Raw genomic sequence first — 19,663 nt, 5'->3', positions numbered from 1 at the left:
GTTTGTTATGTGTCTTATTGTGTGTGTGTGTCATTGTGTGTGTGGTCTGTGTCATTGTGTGTGTCTGTGTCATTGTGTGTTGTGTGTGTGTGTCTGTTCTTGTGTGTGTGTGTGTGTGTGTTCATTGTGTGTTGTGTCATTGTGTGTGTGGGTCGTGTCATTGTGTGTGTGTGTGTGTGTGTGTGTGTGTCATTGTGTGTGGGTCTGTGTGTGTCATTGTTGTTGTGTGTCATTGTGTGTGTGGTCTGTGTGTGTCATTGTGTGTGTGTCATTGTGTGTGTGGGTCTGTGTGTGTGTCATTGTGTGTGTGTGTCATTGTGTGTGTGGGTCTGTGTGTGTGTCATTGTGTGTGTGTGTCATTGTGTGTGTGTGTGTCATTGTGTGTGTGTGTGTGTGTGTGTCATTGTGTGTGTGTGTCATTGTGTGTGTGGGTCTGTGTCATTGTGTGTGTGTGTGTCATTGTGTGTGTGGGTCTGTGTCATTGTGTGTGTGTGTGTTCTGTTCTAGTGTTTCCAACGTTTCAGACACAGATATGGAGATAATAACGCTCTGAACTATTTAGACTTTTTTTCTACAATATTTCATCTTTATTTCTGTGTGATATTCTCCCAGGTGCCCCCCCCCCCGTCTCGGCCACAACTTCTCGTTGGAGCTTCAGATCCCCCGAGAGGCCTGATTGGTTGACTAACAGCTCGGTTTGGTCTCAGGTACGTGCTGATTGGTCGACTAAGGACCATTGCCTGAGGAAGCTCATCAGGTTTAATGTGGACTAGACCCTGAGGACCCTTCTCTAAAGGTCTTTGTTGAGTCAGTTGTCTCCTTCTCCTTAACCCTCCTGGTGTCCTCGGGTCACATTTGAACCATTTTTAAAAAGTTTCCATATCAGAAATTTGGGATTCTTTCAACCAAATTGTCAAAGACACTAACATGGATGGTTCCATACGACCATTACTCTTCACAGGTCAAATAAAGGATCAGTTCACTACTTTTAATGTGTTGTTTTATTTCATTTAATAGCATTAGAAAAATTACAAAAGAACGTTGAAAAAAGTGACAAAAATGAATATATATATATATATATATATATATATATATATATATATATATATATATATATATATATATATATATATAAATATAAATAAAATATCACTGTCAAAATGTGAGAAAAAATAAGGGGTATTAATCTATTCCATATTGCCCTTTGACCCGGAGCTGTTCTAGCCACCATGCTTTGGCTCAGTCTGACCAGAGCCTGTCTATGGAGAGCCTGTTCACTCCCTATCTCACTCCCTATTAGCCCCATTGTCCCAACCCGGAATTTTCCAGAGAGTGGAAGTTCTCCCCTTATTAGACATTCTCTGGTCAGATGCAGTCTGTGTATTACTAGATGTGGTAATGCTGCTCCTCTCTGGGCGGTTCCTCTGGTTTCCTGTTTAAAGTTTACTTTCACTTTTCCAGAGTTTGCGACGCAGTTTTCTCTCTCTCCGAGTGGAGCTCAAGCTCAAGGTAATTTAACTCTAATGTCTGTAATGTTTATATATTTATATATATAATGTCTGTAACGTTTGACTGTTGAACTCCAGCTGTGGTTAGTTTAGTTTAAGAGCAGAAAGCTGCAGGGAAACCAACTCAACTGGACTTGTGATTAATTAAATCAAAGATCTGCTGCCATGTTGTGTGGGTATCTGGGAGTGTAACATACAGCTATATTATAGCTCCTTCTAAAATATATTTTAAATTAAACTCTTTAACCTAACTTTTAAACATCATCTGTAGGGTTGGGTACTGAAACTCGGTGCCAATAGGGCATCGGTTCCGACATAAACGGTAGTAACGAGACCGAATAAGTAAGAAAATTTCGGTGCCTGACTTTACACTACACCTGACAGCAGGTAACGTTAGCATACCTTTAACTAGCAGCTGGATTAATCACGGTTAAAATGCTGACAGCTAACGTTAAACAGTGTAAAGTGACTGGATCCCAACAGTCTGCTCTGCAGCGCAGCAGCTGCCCACGTTGGAAAAACACAGACGGTGCGTTCACTGAAACCGGTAACCTACAGCCTCGCGGTGCATTCAAAGTTGTGTGTGTGTGTATGCGTGTATGTACTCGACTGTGTGCGTGTGTGTGTGTGTGTGTGTGTACATTTTTACTTCTCTGGCCAATCAGTGAAAAGCACTATTAACCTCTATAGACGAGTGGAAAGTCCCTCGTGTTAAATTCATGGGACAAAGGAAGAACAAACACTCCCTGACAACAACAACCACAGTTACACAGAGAGAAAAACCAAAAGCTCTTATTGTGAAAATCTGCTTCCTGATAGGTGGAGCTGTGACTCATCAGGAAACAACTCGCCTGAGTTTTTCTCCGTCGACATTTTGGACTGTTTGAAGAAACTGTAAGTTGTTGTTTGATACTTTAACACCACGTTAGTCTTTGGTCTCTTCAGGGTTAGTTTCTGGCTCTGTAATGTTAAATATAATGTTTCTACTTCACTTCTTATTTCCTGAGAAAGTGTGGAGGACTCTTGTGTTGAAGATAAATCTCCATGTTGTAACATGAACTACTACAAAGGAGGTTTTAAATACTTTGCCAGGTGTTTCTACGTCTGTCTGTCCCAACCGTGAGGCAGCAGTCAGAAAACTTTACAGCTGTGTAGTTGAGATCTAAATGAAGGCTGAGTTTGAAGATGGGGGGGGGTGTCCGAGTCTTTCTCCTGCTTTCAGAAAACACCCTGTTGTCTCCACCAGAGTAAACTCAGACACAACAGGACTCTACTGTTTCCTCTGGGACCTTTCAGAATAAAATGCAGTGACCTAAATGCCTCTGTTACTGTTGTAGTGATGGGTGGAGGAGGATGCACAGGACAGAAAGATGACATTAGTCCTGGAGTCTTGTCTCCGTTAGAGGACAGAAAGAGGACATTAGTCCTTGAGTCTTGTCTCCGTTAGAGGACAGAAAGATGACATTAGTCCTGGAGTCTTGTCTCCGTTAGAGGACAGAAAGCTGACATTAGTCCTGGAGTCTTGTCTCCGTTAGAGGACAGAAAGCTGACATTAGTCCTGGAGTCTTGTCTCCGTTAGAGGACAGAAAGATGACATTAGTCCTGGAGTCTTGTCTCCGTTAGAGGACAGAAAGATGGCATTAGTCCTGGAGTCTTGTCTCCGTTAGAGGACAGAAAGATGACATTAGTCCTGGAGTCTTGTCTCCGTTAGAGGACAGAAAGATGACATTAGTCCTGGAGTCTTGTCTCCGTTAGAGGACAGAAAGATGACATTAGTCCTGGAGTCTTGTCTCCGTTAGAGGACAGAAAGATGACATTAGTCCTGGAGTCTTGTCTCCGTTAGAGGACAGAAAGATGACATTAGTCCTGGAGTCTTGTCTCCGTTAGAGGACAGAAAGATGACATTAGTCCTGGAGTCTTGTCTCCGTTAGAGGACAGAAAGATGACATTAGTCCTGGAGTCTTGTCTCCGTTAGAGGACAGAAAGATGACATTAGTCCTGGAGTCTTGTCTCCGTTAGAGGACAGAAAGATGACATTAGTCCTGGAGTCTTGTCTCCATTAGAGGACAGAAAGATGACATTAGTCCTGGAGTCTTGTCTCCATTAGAGGACAGAAAGATGACATTAGTCCTGGAGTCTTGTCTCTATTAGAGGACAGAAAGATGACATTAGTCCTCGAGTCTTTCCAATGTTCCTGTTCTCCCAGAAAGAGAATGAATGACAGAGCAGGATGAGCAGAGAGCAGAAATCATTCAGTTTCAGTAGACCTTTTTTTTTTTTTTTTTTCACTTTTTGAGGTTAATTTTTTAGGAGGCGGGAAAAGTGGTCTTCCTCTCTTTCTAACAGGACCATCAGAGACCAGACCCTGCTGAACCTGAACCTGAACCCAGCTCTGTGTCCATGGAGCCACCACTACTTTAAAAAAGAAGGCGACCTATAAGGTACAGACCAATTAAAATGGAAGAGATGGGAAGGAAGAGGCAAGGACAGAAGGAAAGGGAGGAACATATTGAAATAAAGAGACAAAGACTGAGGTGAGTTGTTATAAACCTCCAACAAACTAGAAGTAGTGTTGTCTCATTGGGTGTGTGGTCTTCCTGTAGAGGGTCTCTGTGTTTCCAGCCCACTGTAGTTGTCCAGGTGCACTCTGGGATATCTATGGCCCTGTTTTCACCTGGTATTAAAATCTGATCTGAGGGATCAGATCAAAAGTGGAAAGCTTTAAGTAGAGGTGTGAATCATTGAGATCCGTTCAATCAGAGCACATTCTGAGGTAGAGGTGTTACGATTTCAATTTTAAATCACAATCTTGAATATTGAATAAAAAAATGGAATCGTCCATACTGCCACGCCCCCATGTTACGTCCGGTCGGCTTGTCAAGCGGAAAAAAACACACGTGTTGAAGTGCTGCGAGTCAGTCGACCTCCCGTAACTCAGCTACAGCCAGTCAGAAGTTACCATGGCAACTGCAGACCTATCGCCAGAACATGAGCCCCCTCTTTCACTCAAGTGTGTGAAAGTGTGGAAGTATTTTGGAGTAATGTTGACAACCTTCATGTTGTTGACAAAAAAGCCACAGTACAAGCACTGCTATGTGTGTGTACCATACTCTGTGTTTACCATTGCACGTTAGCCTAGCAGCTAGCGGATTTTCCTTCTGCTTATATCTTTATCCCAACAAAACCGCACGGTTGAGTTTCAGCCTGCGTGCACGTTTTACCGCCTAAACAGAGCAGCTGATATTGGTTATAGAGAGCAACAACTTAACGGACTACCGTCCGCTGAGTCTCCCTCTTTGCTGTGTCTGCTAAGCTGCTGTTCTGGCTCAATGGTGTTTTAACCCCAAACTCAGCCTTCAAGGCAGCGCTGCGACCGTCATCTTCAACCATAACCATTGCCTAATCCTACTGCCTTCCAGGCAGCGCTGCCTGGAAGACGATGTTGGGGGCTTCAAACACCAAACTCTGTGTGGTGCGAAGCAATCTCAGGATTGTCGGTAAACCTTTTTTTTTTTTTTACTTTATTTGTTAAGTTTCCAATTGACTGAAGATATGTTATTGTTACAATTATGTTGTTAATAAATGTTTTAACTTTGAATTTGTAATGTGGTACATTGCAAACAAAGGTCAAATATTATATTGCATACAAATCTAGTCTAAAAATGGCATAGCAACCTGTGCTTTAAAAATAAATAAAAAAAGAGTAAAAATTGAGAATCGAATCGAGGATTTGGAGAATCGTGACACCACTATTCTGAGGTGGTCTGACCCTTCTTGTATATCCCCGTCTGTCTGCTGCTCTGTGCCCTGCTGTTACCTGGGAAACGCACCCACCGGTATACATTCACCTTTATTATTAGTTTCATAAAAACATGCCCAAATTCACCAGAATGTATTACTGTCAACTTTCCTTTTTTACATCTCCTTTTGGTATTTGTTAGTCTCTCATTGTCAGATCACCACAAGTAAGCAGCAAACTGAGGTGGTATAAATAGTTTCATTTACTTTATACCATCAGCAACAAAACATTTGTTACAAACTATTTGCTCCGTTGCCGCCGGATGTCCCCCATCTTTGGCCAGATGTCCCCCATCTTTGGCCAGATGTCCCCCATCTTTGGCCAGATGTCCCCCATCTTTGGCCAGATGTCCCCCATCTTTGGCCAGATGTCCCCCATCTTTGGCCAGATGTCCCCCATCTTTGACCAGATGTCCGTCCCTTTCCTCTGTCTCTGTGTTGGCGTTCTAACCTCTGGTGGATTTGTGAGGACTATGGTTAACTGTCTGTCTGTCTGTCTGCTCATCAGATCTCTGCAAGGTAAATCCAGACAGCTAGCTAGTCTGTCTGTCTGTCTGTCTGTCTGTCTGTCTAACAGCTAGCTAGACTATCTGTCCAATCTGAGTTTTCTGTTGCACAACTAAAACTAATTTTGAACGTCCACATGTTCCACCAGAACCAGTTCCTTCCTGAGACTATTTAGCAGAGGCACCATGGCTCCGTCCGGAGCTTAGCCCCGCCCACAATGATTGTGATTGGTTTAGAGAAATGCCAATAAACAAGAGCATGTTTTACTCCCATTCAGGAATGCTGTGTGGACTAGTCAGACCTTCCTCCACAGAGCTGTGGAGCAGGGTCTGACTATAAGAGACTACTGAACATGACCCTCAATAAATGTGTTTTTCCATCAGTACCCATCAGAGACCAGACTCTGCTGGACCTGGACCTGAACATGAAACTGATCCTGAAGCTAAAACTAAACCTGATCCTGAACCCAGCTGTTTGTCCTTTAAGAGTTACCGGTCACGTGATCTCTCTGTTAACTTTAAAGGAGAGCAACCTTCTGCTGAAAAGAGGTAAGCTGTTAATATGATAATATTACTAATTCATGTTTTAACTTTTATGTATCCAGAGAAGTTTTGAAATTTATTTTCAGCATTTTTCTTCTTGACTCAAAAGAGCCTTTTGCACACCTCTTTTCTGGGGTAGGTGTATCGGAAAAGGCAAAGCTTACCAGCAATACTTGTTGAAGAAGTCCATTAAGCATGCAAATACTTTATTTCACAACGTTTCAGTCACACAGCTACACTGTATCACAAAGAGACAGACGACAACACCCTCCTCCTTGCCAATTGTTTTCATCCCACCATGCTTAAGAGAGGCCTTCCAAAAAGTCAATTTTTCAGATTGAGGAGAATTTGCGAGAGTACTGACGACTACTTGGAGAAAGCACAGGGCATGAAGGAGAGATTCACGCAGCGAGGCTATCCAGCAGAATGGGTTGAAAGCCCTAAAAAAGCCTTTCATTCTACTTAAAAAAGTAAGAGAAAAGAAAAGAAATTCTCTGTCACATGCATTACATCCTATTCTCCACACTCACATAAAACTACGTCTTTAAAAAGTATTTGCACATCTTGAATTCAGATTCCGAACTTTCTGAGATAATGAAAGACATGCCGCTATTCGTCACGAAAAAAACTAACTTAAAAGACCTGCTGGTCCATGCAGACTTCTCCAGATACAAGTCGAGAAGAGCCTCCCAAAGGCTTCTGAGTCCATTGCCCACTGGCAACTACTGCTGTGGTGGCTGTGCGCAATGTAACAACACTCACAAGACACGCACATTCTGCCACCCACACGATAACAAGCTATTCCCAATAAAACGTGTCATAAATTGTGCCTCTACACACATAGTGTACACGTGCCCATGTGGTTTAGTCTAAGTAGGTAATACCACTTGACAGTTAAAACTGTTGACTCCCCATACTTCTACCTACAAATGTTTGCTTCCATGACCACAGAAGCTGCAGACCTCCTGGCATCATGAGACCAGTCTGCTGCTTCAGGAGTCCTTTAGGCCAGCCATGTTGTAGCCCTTGTTTACTTCTTAGGTCTTTCTGTTCATTCACAGTGGGATGATCAGCACTACCACCAACACTTTAATGTCAGGGGAATTCATCTGATTCTATGTTTGATTCAATGTTTCAACACTTTAAGTCACAGGACCCTTAGAATTAGAATCAGAATCAGAAAAGCTTTATTGCCAAGTATGTTTACACACACGAGGGATGTGTCTTGGTATCGTAGGTGCAATCACATTAAAACATTAAAGCAACATACACAAACACACCGAGTCGCCATATGCGGCGCCATCACAACTCTCTCCTAACTCTCGCAACAGATACAGCATGACATTGGGAGAGGAGAGGGAACAAAAAAGCGTCTCTCAGACTATCCTGATAAAGATAAGAACAGTGTGGGAACAGACCTTTACCTTGTGTGTGTCCCTGTGTGGACAGACATGATGTGAGCTAATTCTTCCTGATTCCTCCACAGAGTGGACCAGGAGAGCTCAGATGTTCCCAGTGGTCAGTCTGCCCAGCAGCATCAAACACACCTGGACTCCATATTTATGGTCTGTACATGTACAACAACTACTTTTACATCTATGCTATTTACAATTGTCTCCATGCTGCACATTTCAGACCAGTGGATTGTCAGTCTGTCCAACAAGTATCTGATGTTTGCTTCCATAATTTCAGTTTGATTGTGTCATTCATATAATCTTCTGTTCCAGCTGCTGGAGGAGAACATCGTCACTTTTGTGAAGAACGAGCTGAAGAAGATGAAGAAGGTCCTGAGTCCAGATTACCCAGAATGCTCAGAGAGTAAGAGGGAGGGTGAGGATGAAGAGCAGAGGAGGAGCAGAGAGGCATTTCTGAAGATCACACTGCACTTCCTGAGGAGAATGAAGCAGGACGAGCTGGCTGACCGTCTGCAGAGCAGTAAGAGGATTTCTCTAAAGATTTAACTTGCTAGACTACTGGGACGTTTACTAATGTCTCCAGAGAAGGGCCAAAGTATGTTCCTGTTTTCTTTATAAAATTACTTAATGAGCCTTTTTGTTATGTATTCATTCAGGAAGTCCATCAGGAGTTTGTAGACGTAAACTCAAATCTAACCTAAACAAGAAGTTCCAGCGTGTGTTTGAGGGGATTGCTAAAGCAGGAAACCAAACCCTTCTGAATCAGATGTTCACAGAGATCTACATCACAAAGGGAGGGACTGCAGAGGTCAATGATGAACATGAGGTCAGACAGATTGAAACAGCATCCAGGAAACCACACAGACCAGAAACAACAATCAGACAAGAAGACATCTTTAAAATCACACCCGGAAGAGATGAACCAATCAGAACAGTGATGACAATGGGAGTGGCTGGCATCGGGAAAACAGTCTTAACACAGAAGTTCACTCTGGACTGGGCAGAAGACAAAGCCAACCAGGACATCCAGTTCACATTTCCATTCACCTTCAGAGAGCTGAATGTGCTGAAAGAGAAAAAGTTCAGCTTGGTGGAACTTGTTCATCACTTCTTTAGTGAAACCAAAGAAGCAGGAATCTGCAGGTTTGAAGAGGTTGTGTTCATCTTTGACGGTCTGGATGAGTGTCGACTTCCTCTGGACTTCCTCAACACTAAAACCCTGACTGATGTTACAGAGTCCACCTCAGTGGGTGTGCTGCTGACAAACCTCATCAGGGGGAATCTGCTTCCCTCAGCTCGCCTCTGGGTAACCACACGACCTGCAGCAGCCAATCAGATCCCTCCTGAGTGTGTTGACATGGTGACAGAGGTCAGAGGGTTCACCGACCCACAGAAGGAGGAGTACTTCAGGAAGAGATTCAGAGATAAGAAGAAGGCCAACAGAATCATCTCCCACATCAAGACATCACAAAGCCTTCACATCATGTGCCACATCCCAATCTTCTGCTGGATCACTGCTACAGTTCTGGAGGACATGTTGAAGACCGGAGAGGGAGGAGAGCTGCCCAAGACCCTGACTGAGATGTACATCTACTTCCTGGTGGTTCAGACCAAAGTGAAGAACATCAAGTATGATGGAGGCGCTGAGACGGATCCACACTGGAGTCCAGACACCAGGAAGATGATAGAGTCTCTGGGAAAACTGGCCTATGTGCAGCTGCAGAAAGGCAACCTGATCTTCTATGAATCAGACCTGACAGAGTGTGGCATCGATATCACAGCAGCCTCAGTGTACTCAGGAGTGTTCACACAGATCTTTAAAGAGGAGAGAGGACTGTACCAGGACAAGGTGTTCTGCTTCATCCATCTGAGTGTTCAGGAGTTTCTGGCTGCTCTTCATGTCCATCTGACATTCACCAACTCTGGAGACAACCTGCTGTCAGGAAAACAAACACCATCAACACAGATCTACCAGGGACATACAATCCATAAACCTGCTGAGACACATTTCTACCAGGGACAAACAATGTACCCTGAATCTGCAGAGACACAGTTCGACCAGGGACAAACAATGTACCCTCAATCAGCAGAGACAGACGTCTACCAGGGACAAACAATGTACCCTCAACCAGCAGAGACACATTTCTACCAGGGACAAACAATGTACCCTCAACCAGCAGAGACACACTTCTACCAGGGACAAACAATGTACCCTCAACCAGCAGAGACACACTTCTACCAGGGACAAGCAATGTACACTCAATCAGCAGAGACAGACATCTACCAGGGACAAACAATGTACCCTGAATCTGCAGAGACACAGTTCGACCATGAACAAGCAATGTACCCTCTATCTGCAGAGACACGTTTCTACCAGAATGCTGTGGACAAGACAAACTCTGGAGTCAACCTGCTGTCAGAAGAACAAACAACATCAACACAGTTCTACCAGAGTGCTGTGGACGAGGCCTTACAGAGTCCAAATGGACACCTGGACTTGTTCCTCCGCTTCCTCCTGGGTCTTTCACTGCAGTACAATCAGAATCTCCTACGAGGCCTGATGACACAGACAGGAAGTAGCTCACAGACCAATCAGGAAACAGTGAAGTACATCAAGAAGAAGATCAGTGAGAATCTGTCCGCAGAGAGAAGCATCAACCTGTTCCACTGTCTGAATGAACTGAATGATCATTCTCTAGTGGAGGAGATCCAACAGTTCCTGAGTTCAGGAAGTCTCTCCACAGATAAACTGTCTCCTGCTCAGTGGTCAGCTCTGGTCTTCATCTTACTGTCATCAGAAGAAGATCTGGACGTGTTTGACCTGAAGAAATACTCTGCTTCAGAGAAGGCTCTTCTGAGGCTGCTGCCAGTGGTCAAAGCCTCCAACAAAGCTCTGTAAGTGTGATTTAAATACTCTGATATCTTTCAACATAAGATAAATATAAATAACTTGTTTTCTTCCTGTTGTCTCTCATACACTCAATACAGTTTGATTATAACTTTTGTTTAGTTAGAAACCATTGTATAATCGCCTTATTACATGAGAGGGTTAGATTTAACATCATCATACTATCACTTCAGTCATGCTTTCGAACCTCGGTGCAAGCGCCTCGGTCCTAGCCACATCACAAAATTATTTATAATACAGTACAGGCCAAAAGTTTGGACACACCTTCTCATTCAATGCGTTTCCTTTATTTTCATGACTATTTACATTGTAGATTCTCACTGAAGGCATCAAAACTATGAATGAACACATATGGAATTATGTACTTAAACAAAAAGTGTGAAATAACTGAAAACATGTCTTATATTTTAGATTCCTCAAAGTAGCCACCCTTTGCTCTGATTAATGCTTTGCACACTCTTGGCATTCTCTTGATGAGCTTCAAGAGGTAGTCACCTGAAATGGTTTTCCAACAGAAGGAGTTCCCAGAGATGCTTAGCACTTGTTGGCCCTTTTGCCTTCACTCTGCGGTCCAGCTCACCCCAAACCATCTCGATTGGGTTCAGGTCCGGTGACTGTGGAGGCCAGGTCATCTGGCGCAGCACTCCATCACTCTCCTTCTTGGTCTAATGTCCATTCCTTTTGTTTCTTGGCCCAAACAAATCTCTTCTGCTTGTTGCCTCTCCTTAGCAGTGTTTTCCTAGCAGCTATCTGACCATGAAGGCCTGATTCGCGCAGTCTCCTCTTAACAGTTGTTCTAGAGATGTTTCTGCTGCTAGAACTCTGTGGGGCATTCATCTGGTCTCTAATCTGAGCTGCTGTTAACTTGTGATTCATGAGGCTGGTGACTCAGATGAACTTATCCTCACCAGCAGAGGTGACTCTTGGTCTTCCTTTCCTGTGGCGGTCCTCATGTGAGCCAGTTTCGTTGTAGCGCTTCATGGTTTTTGCGACTGCACTTGGGGAACATTCAAAGTTTTTGCAATTTTCCGGACTGACTGACCTTCATTTGTTAAAGTAATGATGGCCACTCTTTTCTCTTTACTTAGCTGATTGGTTCTTGCCATAATATGAATTCTAACAGTTGTCCAATAGGGCTGTCGGCTGTGTATCAACCTGACTTCTGCGCAACACAACTGATGGTCCCAACCCCATTAATAAGGGAAAAATTCCACTAATTAACCCTGACAAGGCACACTTGTGAAGTGAAAACCATTTTCAGGTGACTACCTCATGAAGCTGCAAGGGTTTGCAGAGTTGTCAAAAAAGCAAAGGGTGGCTCCTTTGAGTCATGACCGAGAGAAAGAGATCCAGGGTACAAGCGGCCAAAATGGGTTTCCTCAGGAGGGTGGCTGGCGTCTCCCTTAGAGATAGGGTGAGAAGCTCAGTCATCCGTGAGGAGCTCGGAGTAGAGCCGCTGCTCCTTCGCGTCGAAAGGAGACAGTTGAGGTGGTTGGGGCATCTGGTAAGGATGCCCCTTGAGCGCCTCCCTAGGGAGGTGTTCCAGGCACGTCCAGATGGGAGGAGGCCTCGGGGAAGACCCAGGACTAGGTGGAGGAACTATAACCTCGCACAACCGGCTGGGAGTCGCGGGCCCTTTGGAGCTGGTTAATGTTGCTCGGGAAAGGAAAGTTTGGGGTCCCCTGCTGGAGCTGCTTCCCCCGCAACCCGACACCGGATAAGCGGACAAAGGTGGATGGATGGATGGATGGCTCCTTTGAGGAATCTAAAATATAAGACATGTTTTCAGTTATTTCAGACGTTTTTGTTAAGTACATAATTCCATATGTGTTCATTTATAGTTTTGATGCCTTCAGTGAGAATCTACAATGTAAATAGTCATGAACATAAAGGAAACTCATTGAATGAGAAGGTGTGTCCAAACTTTTGGCCTGTACTGTATGTCGTAAAACATGAAGAATGAACTATGGCTGAGATTGAGAACCTTGTTAAAAAAAATCTTATGTGAATATGAATACTGGATGTTTTTTTACTTCTCATTCAGTCACAATTAGTTATCATGTTTCCATCTTGTTTAGAAAATGGATTTTATATTGGTTATCACCAAAAGTCCTGACTTTACATTTAAACTAAAATGTTATCTGTCTTCTTTCCATCCCAACAAAGCTCTTTAAGTGTGATTTATTGATCAATAAATACTCTATCTTTAATAACTTGTTTCCTTCCTGTTGTCTCTCCAGACTGGGTGGCTGTAATCTGTCAGAGAGAAGCTGTGAAGCTCTGTCCTCAGTTCTCAGCTCCCAGTCCTCTAGTCTGAGAGAGCTGGACCTGAGTAACAACAACCTGCAGGATTCAGGAGGGAAGCTGATCTCTGTTGGACTGAAGAGTCCACACTGCACACTGGAGACTCTCAGGTCAAGTTTCATTAACCCATTCAACAGATGACCATTTAAACTCTGATTAACTTTAGTTGATTAAACAGCTAACATGTAGCTTTGTGTCTGCTGATAAGATAAACTTCGGCAGTACTTATTAGACTCAGAGAATTACTTTACATGAGGGTGTTTCATAATTTGCTTTTGTTGTTGAATAATTAAATACCACAGATGCTTTTAAAGATTTATTGTATATATGGACCAAAATGTACCTGGACAACAAATAAACATAAAACAAACACATGGCTCCACGTGTTGACAGAGGGTTCATGTGTGTTGTTCTGTGTGTTTGCAGTCTGTCAGGGTGTCTGATCTCTGAGGAAGGCTGTTCTTCTCTAGTCTCAGCTCTGAGCTCCAACCCCTCCCATCTGAGAGAGCTGGACCTGAGCTACAATCATCCAGGAGACTCAGGAGTGAAACTACTGTCAGCGGGACTGGAGGATCCCCTGTGGAGACTGGACACTCTCAGGTACAAACACTGATGAACAAAAAGGAGATATTTATGTAGGAAGTTTTAAAGGAGAACATCTCCAGGAACTAAAATGATAACTTCCTATCCGCCCGAGCTTGTCGTATATGACAAAAGATAGCGAAAAACAGCATATCCGAATCATATTTTTAATAATTTTACAGCAATAAGAGGTAGAGACTTACCGTCTTTTCCAGCTAAAAGCTAACACTCTGGCCGTCACAGGGGTGTCTTTGGGGTCTTTGTAGCCCCTACAGGAGGTTTTCTATCCTGCCTGGAACTTGTGCCTTTTTTTGGGGTCTTTGAGCAATAAATCAAAACTCTTACTTCCAAGATTGTTCCACTTTACGTCCATAATTTATGAATTTTTGGCCACTGATTGCTGCTAGTTCTGATGCTAACCATCCGTTTTGTTTCCCATGACGCTTTGGGAGACGCTTGTTTTTGTCTTGTAAACCAATGGAAGTCAGGTCCGTCACACATTAGGCTCATATATCACCGTCAATACGTCATCCGAGGGACAACAAAGATTGTTTATTGTGAAGAGAGATCACTCTCAACGTCAGAATAGTAACATGTGACCAAAGATCGTCTATTCCCGTTCTACAGAGAAGAATGACATCAGCATTTTGCACTGGATGACTCCAAATATATAGGACAACTGTTTTAGACAACACAAATGCTTGTGTAGTATTGTTGTGTCTGTGATATTGACATTATTAATTTGAGTATTGAGTATAATGTAAACATTTTGTATTATATTTGTAATATTATGTGTTGTTTATTTTTCCACTGCTTAACTCCCAAGAAATATGAGACGTGGTTTAGACAGGAGATTGGCTTGGCTTTTATTGCTGTGTGTGTGTGATATAAATACATATCTGTGGGATTCAATTTCTGACTTTATGGTTCCACAATCTTGTTTTTAAATTTAAGTTATCTCACTGCAGCACAAATATTCTAATAGCCCAGTTTGTCCTGAAGAAACTGATATTTATAGATTGACTGTGCACAACATGATGTTTTACAACCTTTTTTAGAAAATAAAACCAGACTGACCATGAGTTGTCAAAAATGCCTCAGGCTGTGGCCGGGTTGGCTCAGTGGGTAGAGCACGAGGACATATATTTAGAGTTTTATGCCTCGAAGCAGAGGTCCAGGGTTCGACTCCGACCTGTGACGATATCCTGCATGTTTCCCCCCTCTCTCTCTCACCCATCCTGTCCATTAAAGGCGGAAAAGCCCAAAATAATTATATAAAAAATGCCTCAGGGTGCAGATGGTTTATAATTGATGTAGTTTGGACAGATATCTGTATGGTAAAGGACCATTTTTCCTCTTTCTTGGGATCAAATCAGTTTCATCTCGACAGAGAAATGTCCAGGACAGGTTTGGACTAGCTTAGCACAAAGCAGTGTACTTTCTACGCTGTAAGAAGAGTGTGTGGATGAAGCATTAATCTACTCTTTCGGCAGACTAGTTTAGATAGAGGTTTAAAATGTCAGTTGCCGGTGCTGCGAGGCTCATGTGATCGATCAGAGATGTACACTGACGTCTGGGCCAATTATTGTACAAAGTTCCTCTTGTGCTGGGAGAGTACCGACTCTAAGTTCAAAACGCTCTTTCCTAGTCGCTGTGGTGCAAACACTATATACTGTATTTCTTCTTTGTACCAGATAAGAATCCCTCCTGAGTCCCTCCCTCTTTTAACAGTAGGGAGTTTGACTTATGACAGAATGGTTTCTCTGTAGTTTGGGGGACAGTGAGTGACAGAGCCAGGTCAACACCAGGTCTCTTGGAGGATGATGAAGTCTGTGTCTTTGGTGTTGTCGTTGAATTCAGGGGTTTCACTTTTACATCCAAACAATGAAGACTTAAGGCCCTGAATATTCCACATGGAGACAGTAAATGGCTTCATTGTTGGCAAATACAATATACAATACATAATACATAATACAGGCCGGCTGGGTGGAAGCTGCTCCGCCTGTTGGTTCTGGGGGGGTGTTCCTTGGTTGCATCCTAAAGCCACATCTTTTAATGTCTTTGCAAAGGTGCTGACGGTATCTTTGCAGAGGTGGACATTGTGGTAAAGGCTGCAGATGTTGAGGTTAGGGTGGTGGGCCAGGTGGACATTTGGCATGAGGGCACATCCACCTGAGATTTCAGCATTTATCCGGTGGATGGTGTCAGGATGGAAGTCTCTTCGTGGGAGGATGGTGGAGATTATGATTTTTAATGAGGAGAAGGTCTGTGCTCCACTCTTCACAGACTCTGCTACCCTCTCCTGCTGTAGTCTCAGGTCATTAGTACCTGTGTGGATGATGATGTGACTAGGCTGACCCAGGAGGGGCTCACTGAGCAGCTGGAGGGCATTGTCAGTCCTGGGACATTGAATTTTTGTGACTTTTTGTCTGGGGAAAAGCTGGTCCTCATTCACAAATTTCCCATTAGTGTTAAGCTCCGGTTGTGTGACTCAGGCTCAGAGACGATCACGGACAGAGAGGGTCAGTTAAGGTGTTTATTTACACAACCAGTGTTAAACGGAGAGGAACAGTTCAGGATAGAGCGGCTTCAGACAGGGATGGGAGCTGAGTGGCGTGGTGTGCAGGCAGCAGACGAGCAGGTCACAGCGTGGGAGCAGCAGGAAGGCAGCAGATACAGAACGGGATCTGATCAGAGGAGAGACAAGTTAACTGAGGCACAACAACAACTGGAATGCAGAGAGAGTAGGAGCAGAAATCACTGGTAGGTTTGTGGAGCCAAGTTACCACTGGTAATGTAGAAATGAACTGGCGCTGGAGAGGTGAACAGCCTGGGTAGATAACTGCTGGTTGATTCATGGAATGAGCTGCAGCTGGTTGGAACAGAGCAGGAGAGACTGGCCACTCCCCTTGACCGAGATCCTCTGGGAGAACTGCCACAGCAGGTGGAGACAGACACAGACAACAAACAGGGAAAAAGGGAAGAGGAAAACAGGTAGGGACAGGGAAAACAGAGCTGGCCCATAACAATTAGAATCTATAAGGATAATGATCTCAGCATCGCTGGTTTTATTTTGCTCTCCAGATGTTTTAGGCTTGTTGTTAGTGGTATGGGGGTCTGTGGTGGAGGGGGGTGGGCATTACTGCATTACTGCATGCTGCATGTTGTTAGTTAGGGTGGAGGTGGATGGCTGTGGTTCAGGTTGAGGGGGGCTGTTGATGCTGATGGAGGGTTGTGGTTGGTGTTAGCAGGCTCTCAGACTTTGGAGCTGCTCCTTGAGGCTGAGGATGGTTTGCTCTCTCAGGTTCAGCTCCTCTCTTACAGCAGTGAGATATCTGCCCATGGCCTGTCTGTCTGCTGTATCTCCTTTCTTATAGCAGTGAGATCTCTGCCCATGGCCTGTCTGTCTGCTGTATCTCCTCTCTTATAGCAGTGAGATCTCTGCCATTGGCCTGTCTGTCCTGCTGTATCTCGTCTCTTATAGCAGTGAGATCTCTGTCCATGGCCTGTCTGTCCTGCTGTATCTCCTCTCTTACAGCAGTGAGATCTGTTCTCAGAGCTTCTCTGTCCTGCTGTAGCTCCTGGGCCTCTCCTATTAGCTCCTGTATGGAGGCCTTCATCTTGTTCCTCACCTGGCTGATCTGGTCTCTTAGCTGCTGTGTGGATTCAGTGGTCTGTTTGGAAAGCAATAGCTCCTTCAGCTCCACTAGCTCTACTTCTTGCAGAGACAGACTCTCTCTTATCTGGGACACTCTGCTGTCCAGGTGACTGCTGTGCCCTCCTAAAGGTCTCCTAAAGGCTGTTCCACTTCCAGCTCTTCCCCTGGTGGCTGCTCTGTGGGGATGATGAAGCTCTTCTCCTCACTGCTGATCTTCTCCTGTCTCTGTTTCTCAGTCTCTGCCAGAGCTCTGATGGTGTTGAAGTCCTCTTGGACAGAGCTGAAACTGGCCTCATTGCCTTGGAACATGATGGTCCCATTGTGATAGACATTGACAGTGAGAGGTGGGCTGTCCTTGTCTTCATCTTCGATGAATATCTGTCTCCCACTGCATATGCCTCTCTTCTTATGATGGTCATAGTGGGCACAGATAGCTTTATGCCATGCATCAGTACTGTCTGTTTACATTACATGTCATTTAGCTGACGCTTTTATCCAAAGCGACTTACAATTAAGTGCTTTCAACTGTGTAGGTTCAAACTCCAGACAACAAGTAGTAAGTGTAAGTACATTAGATTTAAATAAGCAAAGCTACAAAGACACATGTGCAGTGCAGTTTTTTATCTGAGGTGTAGTCAGAAGAGATGTGTTTTAGCCTTCGGTGGAAGATGTGTAGGCTTTCCGCCATCCTAATGTTGATGGGAAGCTCGTTCCACCATTTGGGGGTCAGGACAGTGAACAGTCTGGATCTGGTTGAGTGATTAGTTCTCCCTCGCTGTGAGGGGGCAGCAAGCAGTTTGGCTGATGCAGAGCAGAGTAGGGGGGTTGGGGTATATGGTTGGACCATGTCCTGGATGTAAGCTGGGGCTGATCTGTTCATGGCCCTGTATGTAAGTACCAGTGTCTTGAATAGGTTACTAATTCCTCCTGTGGGGCATATATCTGCAGTCAGAGCCTCTGGGTTTTCTCTGAATTGTTTGTGTTTGTAAGCTTTCTTGGCCTGTGTACTTTACATTTCTTTGGGGTAGCCAATCACAAGGAGGCAGGGCTGTCTCCCGGGAGATCCCAACATTGGTTCAGTTCCTAACTGACACTCTGCTGCTGCTCTGCTGCTACTTAGCACGCAATTCTAACTTAGCACAGGTAGCACAGGCTAGTCTTGGTTCCTTGAGGTACAAATTACAAATTAAACTTTGGAACTTTTGAACTGTGGATATGAAGGAAGCTTACCTCGCTACTCTACTACAGCTTCTCTTGAGTCTGAAGGAGACAGTGCTAGCTTTCGGTGGTTTTTCCTTTTGTTTGGAGCCTTTTGGTCCTTAGCTTAGCGTAGCATAGCCTTCTTGGTCCTCTTTTCTGTCCTTAGCGGTTGTTAGCAGGGTTAGCTGTTGTTAGCAGAGTAAGCTGTTGTTAGCAGGGTTAGCTGATGTTAGCAGGGTTAGCTGTTGTTAGCAGAGTTAGCTGTTGTTAGCAGGGTTAGCTGTTGTTAACAGAGTTAGCTGTTGTTAGCAGGGTTAACTGTCGTGTTAGCAGGGTTAGCTGTTGTTAGCAGAGTTAGCTGTCGTGTCAGCAGGGTTAGCTGTTGTTAGCAGGGTTAGCTGTCGTGTTAGCAGGGTTAGCTCGTCCTTGTCTTCACTTCTCTTGCCTTATTAAATCGTTTCTTTGGTGATTTTCTTCCCAAAAATCTTGTTCTTCTAGTTTTCCTCTTGTTATGGTTTGGTTTCGTTGAGAGTGTAATCTGTTTATCTCTGTTTAAAACTATTTAATTGTCATTTCTGTAGGAGCTTCAATAAACCCCCCCCCCCCCGTAAGTGATTTTTTTTTTTTTTTTTTTTTTTTTTTTTTTTTTTTTTTTTTTTTTTTTTTTTTTTTTTTTTTTTTTTTTTTTTTTTTTTTTTTTTTTTTTTTTTTTTTTTTTTTTTTTTTTTTTTTTTTTTTTTTTTTTTTTTTTTTTTTTTTTTTTTTTTTTTTTTTTTTTTTTTTTTTTTTTTTTTTTTTTTTTTTTTTTTTTTTTTTTTTTTTTTAAAAAAAAAAAAAAATTTTTTTTTTGGAGAGGGGGGTTTTTTTTTTTTTTTTTTGTGCTCTTTTTTTTATTTTTTTTTCCCGTGTGAGAGTGATGTAATGCCCCCCATGTGAGAGTGATGTAATGCCCCCACCCATGTGAGAGTGATGTAATGCTCCCCCCCCCTCCTCCTTTCAGGGTGGAGCCTGCTGGAGTCAGATGGTTGACACCAGGTCTGAGGAAGTGTAAGTCTGTTTTTAATTTCATTCATCAAACTGTGACATCACTCATTCAACCCTCTGATGTCATCATCAGAGTGCTGATTGGTTAATAACTGCAGCTGTGTTGTGTCTCCTTCTCTCCGTCAGATTCCTGTGAACTCACACTGGACACAAACACAGCACACAGAGAACTCAAACTGTCTGACAACAACAGGAAG

At 43.5% G+C, this 19,663-nt stretch overlaps 1 long non-coding RNA gene across 1 annotated transcript; it reads left to right on the top strand.

The window, feature by feature from the left end:
• The first annotated feature begins 13,029 nt into the window (after window positions 1–13,029).
• LOC120554667 lies at window positions 13,030–19,606 on the top strand. The gene is made up of 4 exons (XR_005638545.1): window positions 13,030–13,092; window positions 13,409–13,582; window positions 19,423–19,469; window positions 19,593–19,606. It is a non-coding gene; the product is annotated as an uncharacterized LOC120554667 (long non-coding RNA).
• The last annotated feature ends 57 nt before the right edge of the window (window positions 19,607–19,663 follow it).

Source organism: Perca fluviatilis, chromosome 24 (assembly GCF_010015445.1).
Source record: "Perca fluviatilis chromosome 24, GENO_Pfluv_1.0, whole genome shotgun sequence".
In the NCBI taxonomy this organism is placed as follows: Eukaryota; Metazoa; Chordata; class Actinopteri; order Perciformes; family Percidae; genus Perca; species Perca fluviatilis.
This window is presented reverse-complemented; position numbering and strand designations above follow the sequence as displayed.